General features: G+C 33.9%; 1 protein-coding gene across 4 annotated transcripts in view; it reads right to left on the reverse strand.

The window, feature by feature from the left end:
- Window positions 1-13,710, reverse strand: part of DIAPH3 (diaphanous related formin 3) — a 210,095-nt gene that overhangs the window by 138,701 nt on the left and 57,684 nt on the right. The gene's annotated exons all lie outside the window — the stretch shown is intronic.

A 13,710-nucleotide genomic window follows, 5' to 3' on the forward strand; every position in this document is an offset into this window, starting at 1 on the left:
ATTGTTCTTTCTCTGGGGTGAAGAAAACAGCTATCCCCTAATCTTCCAGTCTTCCCCAAAATTCCAAGTATGATTTGCTATAATTGAAAAAGGATGTATCACTGAAAAAATCCAACATATATCTGCCTTTCTGCAACAGAATACTATATATCTACCTATTACACATTATTGTTATTATAACGTAAATAAACCACAAAACCTAACAAGATTACTTACAAAATAATGTTAAAAAAAATCTTTCAAATGTCCAACTCTCTTAACGAACNTCTACAAAATTCACTTCAGTGATGCATTCTCTGTTGCTTTTCCTGCCCCAAAACTCAACCTTTTGGAATTCCGAGGATAACTTCCTCTACATTTATCTCTAGTTTGTGAAGAAGTTGTTGAAATTAAAGTGTTCCATTTCAGGAACAGAAAAATCTCCATATCTGGAGAAACATTATTTCTTAAAAATCATTCACAGTTAAAAGGCTGCCTTCATGATAAAATGATAAAAATTGTTTTTTTCAGAGAGATATCTGAAATTACTACACCAGAAACTACTAACTCTTTCTACTAGGATAAAAAAAATTAGTGATGAAAAAAAATCTGTAAAAAGGAAAGCAGATTTTCAGTAGCAACTCTGACTTCAGATGCAGAAAAAAAATTGCATTGAAGGTCCATTCAAAACCAATATCCTGCCCAAATTCTTCACTTTGGAATAAGTTGAAACATGGGACTGCAGTAACAGAAGAGAGTTGTCTAAGGAAAAAAATATTTTTTCAATTAAAAAGCCTGACTTAAATTAAAATTTTCCACTGCCTTAGTAAAGACCACACATAATGATAGTTGAGACCACTATGTCTATTCCAAACAGAATGCTGGACAAGCATCATCAAAAACAGACAAAAATAAAGAAAGGTAGCACAAGACCTAGTTTTCTGCATAAAACAACTAGTAGCAAGCAGCCTTCAGGAGGCAGGAAAGATTTCAGGTACAGTTTAAAATCAGTAATTTATCAGTTGTTTTTTGTAGCATCTAGCTTACAAAGGCAGCACTGAGAAATAGAGCAATTATAATTGCTAGTGTAAGGGCACAAGTATACCATAGTAGTTGAGCCACTGCCATTTCTCAAGGCATACACTGTCACCATGTTCCTTTCTACATGTTCTTCCCGAAAGGAAGAGATGTTTCCATACAAATGGGGTGCATGAGCTTTACATTCATCCTTGTATATTCAAAATAGAAAAACTTACATACATACACATAAATAACATGCCTCAATTGACTCCAATTACTGACAAGCAATCTCTCCCCCTAACAGTTGTTTATACAGGCTTTCATACTGTGCTCTACTCATACACCATCGGTTACCTGGAACAGCATCCTGGAGTTTAACAGCATAAATAACACTCTTTCAAAAGCAATATGATGCTGAGAGATATCAGCAAGAGAGTAACTGGTAAAATCATAAATGCACTTGAAGCAACCAACCACCATGCTATTATCATAAAGTTCTCTCCATATGGCAATCAGTGTTTATTCATCCTAAATCCCACCCATTTCCCTTTTAACAATGCCTGATGCATCTGCACATGAAGTCTTTTGCAGTCTCTACAATACAGCATTTGATACACACACGACAGATGGATGGCAAACACACTGTTTTGTTTTGGTTTAACCCGACAAATGTAAGGCAAGAATGGAAGGAAATTCACATTTTAGCTGTTGGCTGTATTTCTATAGTGGCTTTTTTGTTTGTTTGTTTTAAAATTAGATGCTGGTTCATACAATTAATGCTGGCTTAAGCTCATAAACATCAGAAATTAATATTAAGTATTTCTGTATTAATTTTTGCCAAAATGTCTGATAAAAAATTTCAACTTACTTCCAAAGTACATCTTTAAAAATCATTAGAAAATTAACTAGTGAAAGAGATTAAGTGTTCCAGAGAGCAAGGAGAGGCAGGTCATTTGGGAGGGGGTTGTTTGTTTTTTCTCAGAAACGGAAGTTATTACTACAAATCTTCTATAGGCCAACAGATCTGACTGATCTCATACACTGAAGCTGGATACAATTGCATGCATTAATATATTCTAGTTTAGGAAGTTTCTACTTAGCACTCTACAGTTTACATCTAATTGTAAGATCTCTTTAGACACATTTAAAGGTTGCCCAGTACATTAACAGTGGTTGAAGTAAGACACTAGGAATAGTAAATGAGGCCTTAGAAGCTTCAATGCATTGTGTGTCAAGCAAAAGATCACATTATTACAGTGTTCTGTCTAAGTTCGTAAGTTATACTGTTAAGAATCTGTGTACTCATCATACTAAACACTTAACTCTCATAGTCTCAAGCCATGATGAGACTGCAAGTAAAGGTAAATGGAGCATACCTTCATTTAGATTATATGCTTTAATATACACTGTAATAAGCCAATTATTCAAGGCTGTTCAGAAGAGTGCCCAATTTAACTATTGATTTTGGACAGATAGGTCTAATACAGAAAAAAATCTAATAAAAATTACTGAGAAAAACATACAAAATGAGTCAATGATCATTTTTTTAATTTTATGACCTTATACACTGTCAATTAAAGTTCTGTTTCTCTTGACGAAAGCCTTGAAAGAGAAGAACACTAACAAAGCCAAACAAGTCCATTTATCAGAAACTATAACAGGTAAAATGGCTTTATACATAACATACTCATGAAGGTGTCTATAGTACAAGGAAATTGCATCACATACCTCTAGACACCGGATTATTCAGATACCAGATTGTTTTCTTTCCTTAGGGATACAAGGAATCTCACATGCAATGCTCAGTAAATAAGAGCCGTAGCTCCTTATTGTAAAGACTTATTAAATACCACAAACCAACATTTTTCTATAGCAAACTATAAGGGAAACAAGCCATTATAACTATCATGATTAATTTATATCAATATACTTATCAATGTATATCTGAATGTAAAACAGGGGGAGGTTTTTAGGTTGACATGGTTAATTACAGTAAACAACATCTGTTCTTTCTAGATTTTAAAAAGAATGAAACAAAAAAAGGGAAGAGTGATATAGAGTGTTATCAGTGCTGCTTCTGATAGTAATGCACCTATCCAGTTTCTTGAAAGATGCAAGCAGTTTCTTTTTTCTCCAAATAAATCACTGTGAAATATCATTGATATACTAAAACCAGTAAAACATGCTTGATTATTGCAAGTCTCCTATACTGCAGTGCCAGAACTAAGTTGTTGAAACAAAAAGCATGTATATCATACTCAAAGGAAATTTAACCTAGCAGTGCTGTCATACATCCCAGGCTGGTTTTGTGCAAATAGTCCCTGCCTTCTCCTATCACTTCCCAGAAATCTACATTAAAAAAAATTTATAATCTATACTAGATACTATATTCATGTGACTTTCCCAGCTACTGCTTATCTTCATTTGTATTCAGCACGACAAAACCATCTGGTAAAAATCCTTTCAAGAAACTTCACTGCTTTTCATGTTTGCCTATATTCTGTATTTTCCCTCTGCATAAGTTTCCTCATATTTTAAAGCATATTTTTCATGAGTGCACTTAAGTTAGAGCCCTATAAACTCTACGAAAAGGCACATGTTATTTACTTGTATTCAGTGGCATGAGATGTGTAGTAAAATAAAATGTAAAGAGGCATGTAGTCCTCAACTGTGAAACTAGGATATCAGGATTTATTTCAAATCAGAAATAAAGCCCATTTGTTTAGTTATAATATATACATTATTTAGAGACAAAAAAGGTCCAATTTCAACAAGGCGTTAAACAGGATGCACACCAAACATGTGTAAATTACCTTAACTTTTCCTCAGAACTGGAGAGTGTAACTGAAGACTACATGGTAATATGCAGCACAATTTTCCAAGAACATATCAGTGTTCTAATCTTAGCACAGTATTTCACAATTTGTACATTAAAAGCTTTTAATCACTACTACAAGGAAAAATATAAAGAGTGAAGGAAATTTTTGTAATTTAGGTACATGATTTATAACCCACAAAAGAATTTTTTCCATTAATTCATAGCCTAAGTACTTAGCAATATTTAAATATACTCAAAAATTTAATATTCAGAGTACTATTCTATATAAATAGCAAAGAAAATGCTACCATTTTCTTTAAATTATTCTGCTAAAAGCTCTTCCTAATACAGAAGACAAATACTAAAAATGACACAAACAGGAATCAATGAAGCAATTTAGTTCTGGGTTACAAGATGCCACTTGCTAATTTCACCGGAAACAAATCTTGCAGGAAATAACACTGACTTCACTTTTCCAAAAAAGTGCAAAAGAGTCTTCTAATTGAAAGCATACCTATGCATCCTCCAATTACAGAATCATATTTCTTCAGCATTACTACAGATGTACAATTGACGTTACGTCCAACGTTTGTATTTCTTAGAGTTTTCTCTCCTCTTTCACCAAATCTGTAATACCTATTCAGTAACACAGATCATTTACTGTACTATGAGACACTCTTGTGGTACATTAAGGAATGAAGTGATCAGCCAAATGTAAACAGACAAAGAGACTGAAACTGGGAAAGCATCCATTGCAAGCAAGCTTTGAGAATATTCAGCATTTCAGAATATTTTATTAAAAAGCAAGTGGGAGAGAACTGCACATTCATTCTCACTGAAACGCTGTTGTATCAGAAACTAAACGACAGCAACAATGGAATTGCAAGTCAATTCCTGTTTTTATTGGCTAGAGAACACATTAATACCACATCACACTACAAACTGAGTGTAACTTCACTGCAAATTATCTTATGTTAAAAAGGATAGGTATTTCTGCATGAAAAATAGGCATTTGATAGTCTAACAAGGTGCCAAAGGTGGCATATCAGACAAATACTGTGAATATAGTTTTAGGCTAAATATTAAAAGACTTTCTTATTAGCATGCATTTAAACCTCTGTCCAGAAATCATCTCATTCCTTCAGCAATTCATGCAAGCAAAACTTCTATAATTAAAGCTGCTTGATTTCCTGCTCTTCCAAGTCTGTGCTATAGTTCTGTGAGACTGAAGATGATGTAGATTCTATAATAGGGATTCTGCATAATCAGTTTAGTATGCAGATTTGGTTATTTCACACATCTTTTATGGAGAAAAATATAATTTATCATACAAGAGCAGTAATAATAGTATTTCTTTACTATCTGGTCACACATCTTTGTATTAGCCACAAATTTTTAAATGTTGGATAAAGACAAAAAGCAAAAAATAAGTCTGCTTTGAACCAGTTTGAATCTTTTCTATATTGATTAATTAACATCTCTAAGTGCTGTAGAATAAGATTTTATCCCTCTCTTCCTGTTACATTCACATATGCATAATAGTTGACTACCTAGTCACTAGACCTTGCTGACTTTTGAGGAATTAGTCTAATCTCATATGCATAAAAATGATTTAGTAGTTCTACTAGTAAACAGTAACAAAGTATTTATTCTATTAGACTTGAATATCATTATCTGTAAATGTGGTTCTTGCAGCAGAATCATAATTTGATTAAATCTATATAACTTCCCCCCCAAAGACTGAAATATTTTCCTGAGTAAACAAAGAAATCCAACTGCTGATCAAAGAATAAGCCTTAGCTTCAGAGACTGGAGTCTCCTAAGTATCAAGAGCTGTATAGACAGTCCAGAACAAACACCAAGAGTGGTATGAATTAAGCAATTTTTTGTTATTATTTTTAAGGAAATTAAGCGTAATATAATTTCCATTTCACCCTAAAGGTAGGCATGAGTTCTAGCAAAATGAATGATGTTATTTTCTTGACAAATCAGAGGGACATTAGCTCCTTGACACAAGAAATGCTTTGTGCTTAATTTCTCTGACTCTTTTCATACTGACTTATTTTTGCCACTGTACTTTCAGGAAGGCTTTTATTTAGTCATAAATATGCTTCATACTTTGAGTTTTGGTCTGTACTCCCAGGTTCTCAGCAACAGTAACCTGAAGATCAGAACTGTTTACTTCCAGTGCATATGAGTATCCTGTTCTCAAAAACCTATTTGTGTTCAAGTGGTTGAAATTCTTTTTATTTATTATAAAGAATGCACCTGCACAGCTCAGCTTATCTGGCCATTATCCCACTTGCTCACTATCTCTCCCATTATTCTGCTGAATATGGAAGACTAAGAGGTGCATTCTGAGAGTCAACTGGTAGCAGCAAATGGATTCTATCATCCCCTTTTTCAGGTTTGACCAAGTACAGTCCTCCATTTATCACTACTGTTTCTCTTCTACAGAGCAATAAAAGAGCAATTCATACTACCAGATTAGTACTGAAAATAAACTTTCTCTTTTGGCTTTTTGCAGCTAAGATGATCTGGCCTGGTTTGGTTTTAGCTACATCTATCCACGTTGGTTTCTTTTCACACCAGCATTACCTACCAAGATTTTTCCTGCAATATGCAACTGTGCCTTGGATCCCAGTCTTCTCTTCATGCAATCCAGCTCCATATCTACCTTCTATTTTGTCAGCTTTGGCAGTAGTTTTCATTCAATCAATCTTGCTGAGCACTGACTTGCTTTTTCTATCTTCCCACTTTTTTGAACAGATGACCCAATACTTCTCAAGATCTTACACTGAAACGCCAGCAACAAACCCCAAAATTCTGCTTCACAGATATCAATTACATTGCAGTCAAATTTTAAATGCCACAAGGCATTACACCGCATAGTCTAAGAACTGCAAAGATAAGCAGTCACCCTAAGCAGTTTCTTTCTAGCTTGTTACCCTTGCCAGCTATACATATGCATTTACCATTTTGGAAAAAGGCATTTCTATATCAAAGGACAAGTCAGACTGCACAGCAGGAAACATTTAGTCTTTACAACTGTTAAGCTGAGTAATAGAGCAGATAAAATTTCTAAGTTTCATTACTCAGGTGATGATAGAGGTGAGTGAGGCTGTAGAAGAACTACCTCGTTGAGTTAAAAAGAAAAGTAGAGCCCCACTAACTTGTAAAAATAGGAAAAGTGGGGCAGCAAAGCCATAAAACAGAAATACAAAGTTGTTAAAAGCTACAGGATATGCTGTCCAGTGCTTTAATTCTCTTAAATTTAAATGACATTGAAAGCAACAAACTGATGCACAAGAAGAATCTATCTGAAAACACAACTACCATTTCACTGTAAATATTTAACTATTGTGCCAGGCAATAACAAGACTGCAAACACATCCTGCCCTACTAGGTAAGTTTTCAGAATTATACCCTATGTAAAAAAGAAAATTTTGTTAAAGCTCTGATTTAACCTCCCCAAAAAATCCTACAATTTCAGATCAATTAAATTCTCTCAATTATTACATAACCTTCAGAACCTGACTGCTCTTAATGGGGGAGGACCCCATCTACAAGACTTTCACAATATGCATGTCCTTCATGGGGATGCTTGTTTCATAAAACATATTGAAAGAGCCCTGTTAAAAACATCTATTAGGAAACTACCAAGGCAAGACATTTAGAGACTAGAAAAATCTATTTAGAATGAAGAAAATGTATGAGAAATTCATCACGTTGAGATCACACAGAGGAAAACAGCAGCCCACAATGGAAGTTTGTTTCACAATCGTTCACATGAAGTACTCAACTTACTGTTTTTTAAATATGACCCTACTTTACTTACAGAAATAAATTATGCATTAGATAAGGCCAGGTCATATTTACATGAAGTTAGTTGGTAAAGAAGAGTATATAATCTTAATGAGTAAGGAAAGAAAATGTCTAACCACTTTTTGCATATGAATAAACTAAAATATTGTTCCAGCTGAACCAGATCAATTGTAAACAGAACCCAAGACTCTGCCAAATACACTGCTAAAGTCTGCATGGCATACCAGTGTCTACCCAAGTACTGTCTAACAGCTGCCTAATTGGACATCACTGCTCCATTAACATATAATCTTCTTGATTTTTTTTTGTTTGTTTTTCACAAATGAATTGTCCTTGAAATGAATTTTCTCTGAAACATGCCATTCAGTGAAAAACTAAATGGTAGATTTTTTAGAGGATGAAAACTAGTGCTTATGGAAATTTAAATGCTAATAATTTTCATCAACAGTGACTTTGAAGGTTTGCCAAAGAAGGTTTGTGAAACATTTCTTGCAAGCAAATTATTTTTCTGTGCTCACAATAAAAAAAGGCTACAATAAAAGCAGTGTTGTAATGAAGATTTTATTACACTCAAACATAGTGTTACCTTTAGTCAGATATAAATGCTTGCAATGTTAGATTAGAAATTCATCAAAAGCACTTAGTGCAAAACTAAAAAGGAGGTAAAACCCCATGAAAATAGGTTTGTAGCAGATGTATAGAGTTTTATACCTCTCGTGTGATACAAATGCTAGCAAATTAATTAGTGCAGGATCCTTGCTAGTATAGGGACAAACATATTTAAGCTCTTAAAATGAGTATTTTCCATTAAATAAACAAAATTAGTAGACTGAGCAAGGGCACTGTGATGACCTTTTTTAACTTGCATTTTAAGTTCCAAACCTGCTTTTCTATTCCATTGGTGTTTATGGTTTAGGACTTATGAAACTGATCAGACTTTTTTTAGTGTCTCAATACATGAAAATAATATCCATCTCCTCTAAAATTTTAGTTATTCACACTGTGAAAACATTCTCTAGTAGATATCAATAAGGGAATACTCATTGCTTCTAAGACATAAAGCCTTCAAAGGCTTTCTCTACCAGTGCTGAGATATGGGAGCACAGTGCTTTTGTTAGCCTGAATATACTGTCATATTTTCATCAAACATGAAATCACTGCAGACTGATATTGCATTTTGTGTAGAAATCAGCGATTAACCGGAAAAAAAAAAAAAGAAAGGAATTAGGTGTTTGAAAGAAAAAGGTAAAGGTGAACTAAAAGAACTACTCTGTCCAAGCACTTCACTCAATCTGTTTTGGAGCTGACAGGAAACAATAGTCTGTGTGTAGAAGGTGAGAAACAGTCACCTAATAATAGCATATACTGCAACTCTGTCATAAAGAAAAAAATAAATTTAAAATAAATTAAACTTAAGGCATCATAATACTCTGCTTAGGTAGATGCTTATACGTGCTGTAACAAACTCTTCAATAATATCCTTTCACTATCTGACAACTATTTCCTAGCTGAAAAAAAAATCAAAGTACCCTATCTGGTAACAGAAGTTTTTCTAATACTATTTACAACATCTCCTGATAGACTGCCTCTTTCCTACAGTCCTATCAGAAGAATGATCTGATTTACTGATGATTCTGACATAGATTAGGGCACTCATGTCACAGTCATTCAATAATTCATAATTAACAATTAATTCATGGGAGATTTCATCCTAGGAAATTGTCAAAGAAGCAGACTAAAGGGAAAAAGATACCACAGTTTTTAGCTTCAAAAAGAATCAAACTACAAAACAAATGCTATTGTCAGACTATTTTAACCACTGGCATGATAATGTCCTCTTTGGGTTTTCCATTTTTTGTTTGCCACACATTTTATCTGGAGATGAAAGTCAGGTTTTAGGAGTTACTCACATTCTACTTCTTCAAATACATTTAACAGTCTGAACAACTGAAGGTTTCTCCTATCCATGATAAGACATTAGAAAAAATAAATTAAGTACGTTCAATTAATTTTCGCTAAATTGGGTCTTTTTAGCCGTGACAGTAATTGGTAAGTGATCTCCCTGTTTTAATTCAACATACAAACTTTTCTATTTTGTCAAAGAGTAGTTGGATGGCCATCTGGCAGCCAGCCAAGCTCAATGCACAACAGAAGTATAGTCAATGACTGATTCTTATGCATCATTCTCTACATGACAAATATGATTTGATACAAATATCTAAAAAGGATAAGAGCAGATATTCTATTTGCAGAGAACAGAAACAACTAATATAGTTACTACCAGTGCAACACTAAATATACCATCCATTCCCTCCATGCGAAGATGATGGACTGAAGTTGCAAGATACCACTTGGTTGCTGTTTCTTGCAAATGGTCAAAACTTATTCCTGCTATCTTCAGAAAGAAACTTTTTTTTCTTTTCTCATTTTATATGGACAAACGCTTTTGAATTATTTTGCTTTCAGGGGCAGTTTGGGTGATACTGCAAGGCAGCCAAACTTAAAACACATAGCAGGCTTTACTTCTACTTGCACGCAGTTCCATTAAAAGGTAATTCAGGTTACTTGGTGCTGTGTTATAGCAGAAGTTATTCAAATATATTGTTGGCAGTCTGATAGCTTTGTAATAATAAGATTCTACAAGGAGTACTGTTTGGAACTACTGCTGATAAACCCTCCTCCAGAGGAGGAAAGTATGAGGATACTGGGCTCCACCTAATCCTCAGGTGGATGACTGCAAGTTCTCTTGCTTATGGCTAGATAGACTGTGCCAGGTCAAATACAGCACTAAAGTGATTTATATTGTTAATTTGATCTTCTTGCTAGCATTTACTCTCTTTTCTGGTTTAAAATATTTGAGACTTAGTTGGCACTATAGCAGCTTAGGCCTTGATGATTTTTCTTAGAGTATACAGGGGAAAAAAAAGAAAAAAAATTAGAACTATATTGACCTTTTCAAGACAAGTGCCAACAGAGATAGTACTCCCACAGAAGTGCTTTATTTCTAAATAATCAAGTCTGGCAGGAGCTCTGGTGTGATGGGATCAGACACTGCCATCTCCAATAAGATTAGGATGAAAATCTGTCCTAGTAGATAAAAAAAAAAAAATACAGAGATCATGTGATCTTTCTCTCTCGAGTTTACCAGATCAGTTCCCTTCAATATCTAAAAGAGTAAATTTCTAATATTTTATGCCATCTCCCACTAAGCGTAGTTATCTACATACTGCTAAAAATAATTAAGAATTTACAAATGCTTTCTTGTATATTTGATGTGCAATTTCTAATCCTCATTTGGACTTTAACACTTTAAACATAAGAGTCATTGGATCAAGTCAAATCAATTTATTAATAGGATATTTATAAATGCAACACAATAATTATAAAGCACACATTTCATAAAACTACTACCTTTCTTATATTTTACATACATGAGACAAATTGTCATTTTGGATTGAAATGCTTCCAAAGATTTCTTTTTGGTTAGAAGTTGCTTTCTTGCTTTCTCTATACAACCTCCCAAGTATGGGAATCACCTTGGCAAAACTCTTCAAGCACCCAGAGGATTACTGCAAGCAAACATGTAGCTGGTTCTCTCTCAAGTTATCCTGAAGACATATCCAACATTATGCTTAACTACTAGAGTCTCACTACATTAATTACATTTATTCAGAGACTTCAGCAACTTACTGCTATGATCTTCTCCATACCAGTACTCTTCAAAGTATCTCCACAAACCAAGAATATTTATTATAGACGTTTCATTACTTTCCTCTGTTTTATAAGGTGACAAGACCAAGCAATTGCATATTAAAATTTACCTTTTTTCAGTACTGTAAGTCTTAAACATAGTAGCTTGAAGCTACTCCAACTAACCAGGCACTCATATCCATGATTAAGAACCACGAGCTGCAATAAGAGATGTCACTTGAAAACACACTATGCCAGCTTTACCACTTTGTATAATCCATTCTCCTCACTTCCCAAAAAAGAAAGCTCTTTCCTACAAATATATCCTTTCCTATTTCTTTTGGACCTTTTACCCTGAAATTTTTCTAATGTTCTTTGAACCTGCTGAACTTTTGAAGCTGTCTCCAAGTGGTCTCACCAACTCCTTAGCTAATTTCTTTTTCAAAAAATTAAATGTACATTTCAATATTAGCTAGAGGATCCTTTGCAAGAAATTCATGGATTCAAAATGAGTTTGTGAAGAACATCCCATTTACATTTATCTAGATAAATTTAATGAGTTTTCCCATTTTCTTCATACTTCCACATTTGTAATGCTAACTTGTTTCTTGCAATATTGTCTTGAACTTTTTAATTATTGTAGTAGTATTTCTTTCGTACCTCCATAACATCTTCAGTTGTTCAATTGTTTCAATGCCCCTTCAGAATCAATATAATTTATAATTCCTATATAAACATCTGCTAAAGTTTCAACTCTATTCTATACTGTTCTGTATTCCTTTTTCTAGCAGAATTTCCTCAATGGGCTATTTACATAGGCATGAGACTTACTTTTCTAGATCAACACTGAAATACTTCAGGCACGTTAGCTAGCAAAATGTCACAACCGAACATTTGAGTACTTCAATATGATTATACTTAATGAGAATAAAATTCACTTAAAGCATTATTGAACATTCTGGTCCCTGCTTCCACAACTAGATACCTCTTCTTATGCAAAGATTTCAGTGAAAAGAGTGCATAAGCAGACCCTTCAGGAGAGTAGAACCAGCTCATTCATTGCATGTCATCATTTGACTACAGAATCATTTTCAATTTCTCATCTTTCTGGGTTTAGAGACGAAGCTTTAGAAACATTCAAGGACTGTTCCCAATTTGAGTGCAGTGAATAGCTTGCTGATTCTACTTTAGAAAGCCTGGTATTAAGTCTCTTCAAGACTGTGAAGGAAACGGGATGTCTCTAATTTCTTTGGTAAGTTTTGTTATAAACAGTAAGTTACGTATAAGTTACAAAGAAGTATCCCCTCTCTCCATGGTCATGAGAACAAAAGTAGTTATTTTGCCGACCTCTTTACTAGAATTTGTGCTGTCAACAAGAGATACAGATATACCTGGTCTTGTCTACTAATGTGCTTAAGTATTCATGTAAAGTTCTGTAAACCACTCACATAAACAAAGATGAAATTTAGTTCCATGTTGCCCCTTAGACACCTACTTGCTGTCTAAATAAAATCTTTAGTGTCTCCACTTTCTTTGAAGAAGTAAGTTAATGGTACACTTTTATCACTCATGTGAGACGAAAGAGATTTCAAAACTTAAAAATGTAAAAGATTAAGCAGTAAGCCTCACTTGTAAAAAAGGAAATAAATGTGTCCCTGCAGACTACATCCTTAAATCACCCCCCCACACACACATTTGGTATAAAAGTGTACCTCACTGACTTTGCAACTGTAGATGCAGTAACTCTGTTATATTAGGTTTTGTCAAAACAATGTATTCAGTCCGTTCAGTTAAATTTTGAGGGATGTTAATCTCGTTAACTCTAATGTTCTTGCTGTCTGTGGAGACTCACAATCCTCTTCCGAGCCATTAACATGTTTGGCCTGAACGTCATCTTGTCTCCCAAATTTTACTGTTTAATTACACACAAGAAACTATTTCCTCCAGTGGCTTTTAAACCTTCCAACCTATTAATTCAGGGAACATTCTTGGGAATTCTCCTAACATTATAAAGGAACCATAATTAGGTTCTGGACTTATTTTAATAGATTCAAGCAGACATGTCTATGGTCTGTGAGGTTTTCTTGCCTTTTTATCTTCGTACAATATTCTTAATATTATTAAATATCAACATTAACAAACTATAATACTTAAAATCAGTAGAAATAATGCGAGAGCATAAAAAGCCTGCTTTGACAAGAGCAGAATAAAGTTCTTGGTTATGGCAAAAGAATACACACCAGAACATACCCCAAAAAAGAAGAAATTTGAAAATGTCATGAAATGTCATATTAATAAAAATAATTAATGTCATATTAATAAAAATACCAAAGTAAATTTTTTTTTAAAACACTAAAAATACAATGATGCCATCTCAA

This window comes from Lepidothrix coronata, unplaced genomic scaffold, assembly GCF_001604755.1.
Source record: "Lepidothrix coronata isolate B3197 unplaced genomic scaffold, Lepidothrix_coronata-1.0 Scaffold50, whole genome shotgun sequence".
In the NCBI taxonomy this organism is placed as follows: Eukaryota; Metazoa; Chordata; class Aves; order Passeriformes; family Pipridae; genus Lepidothrix; species Lepidothrix coronata.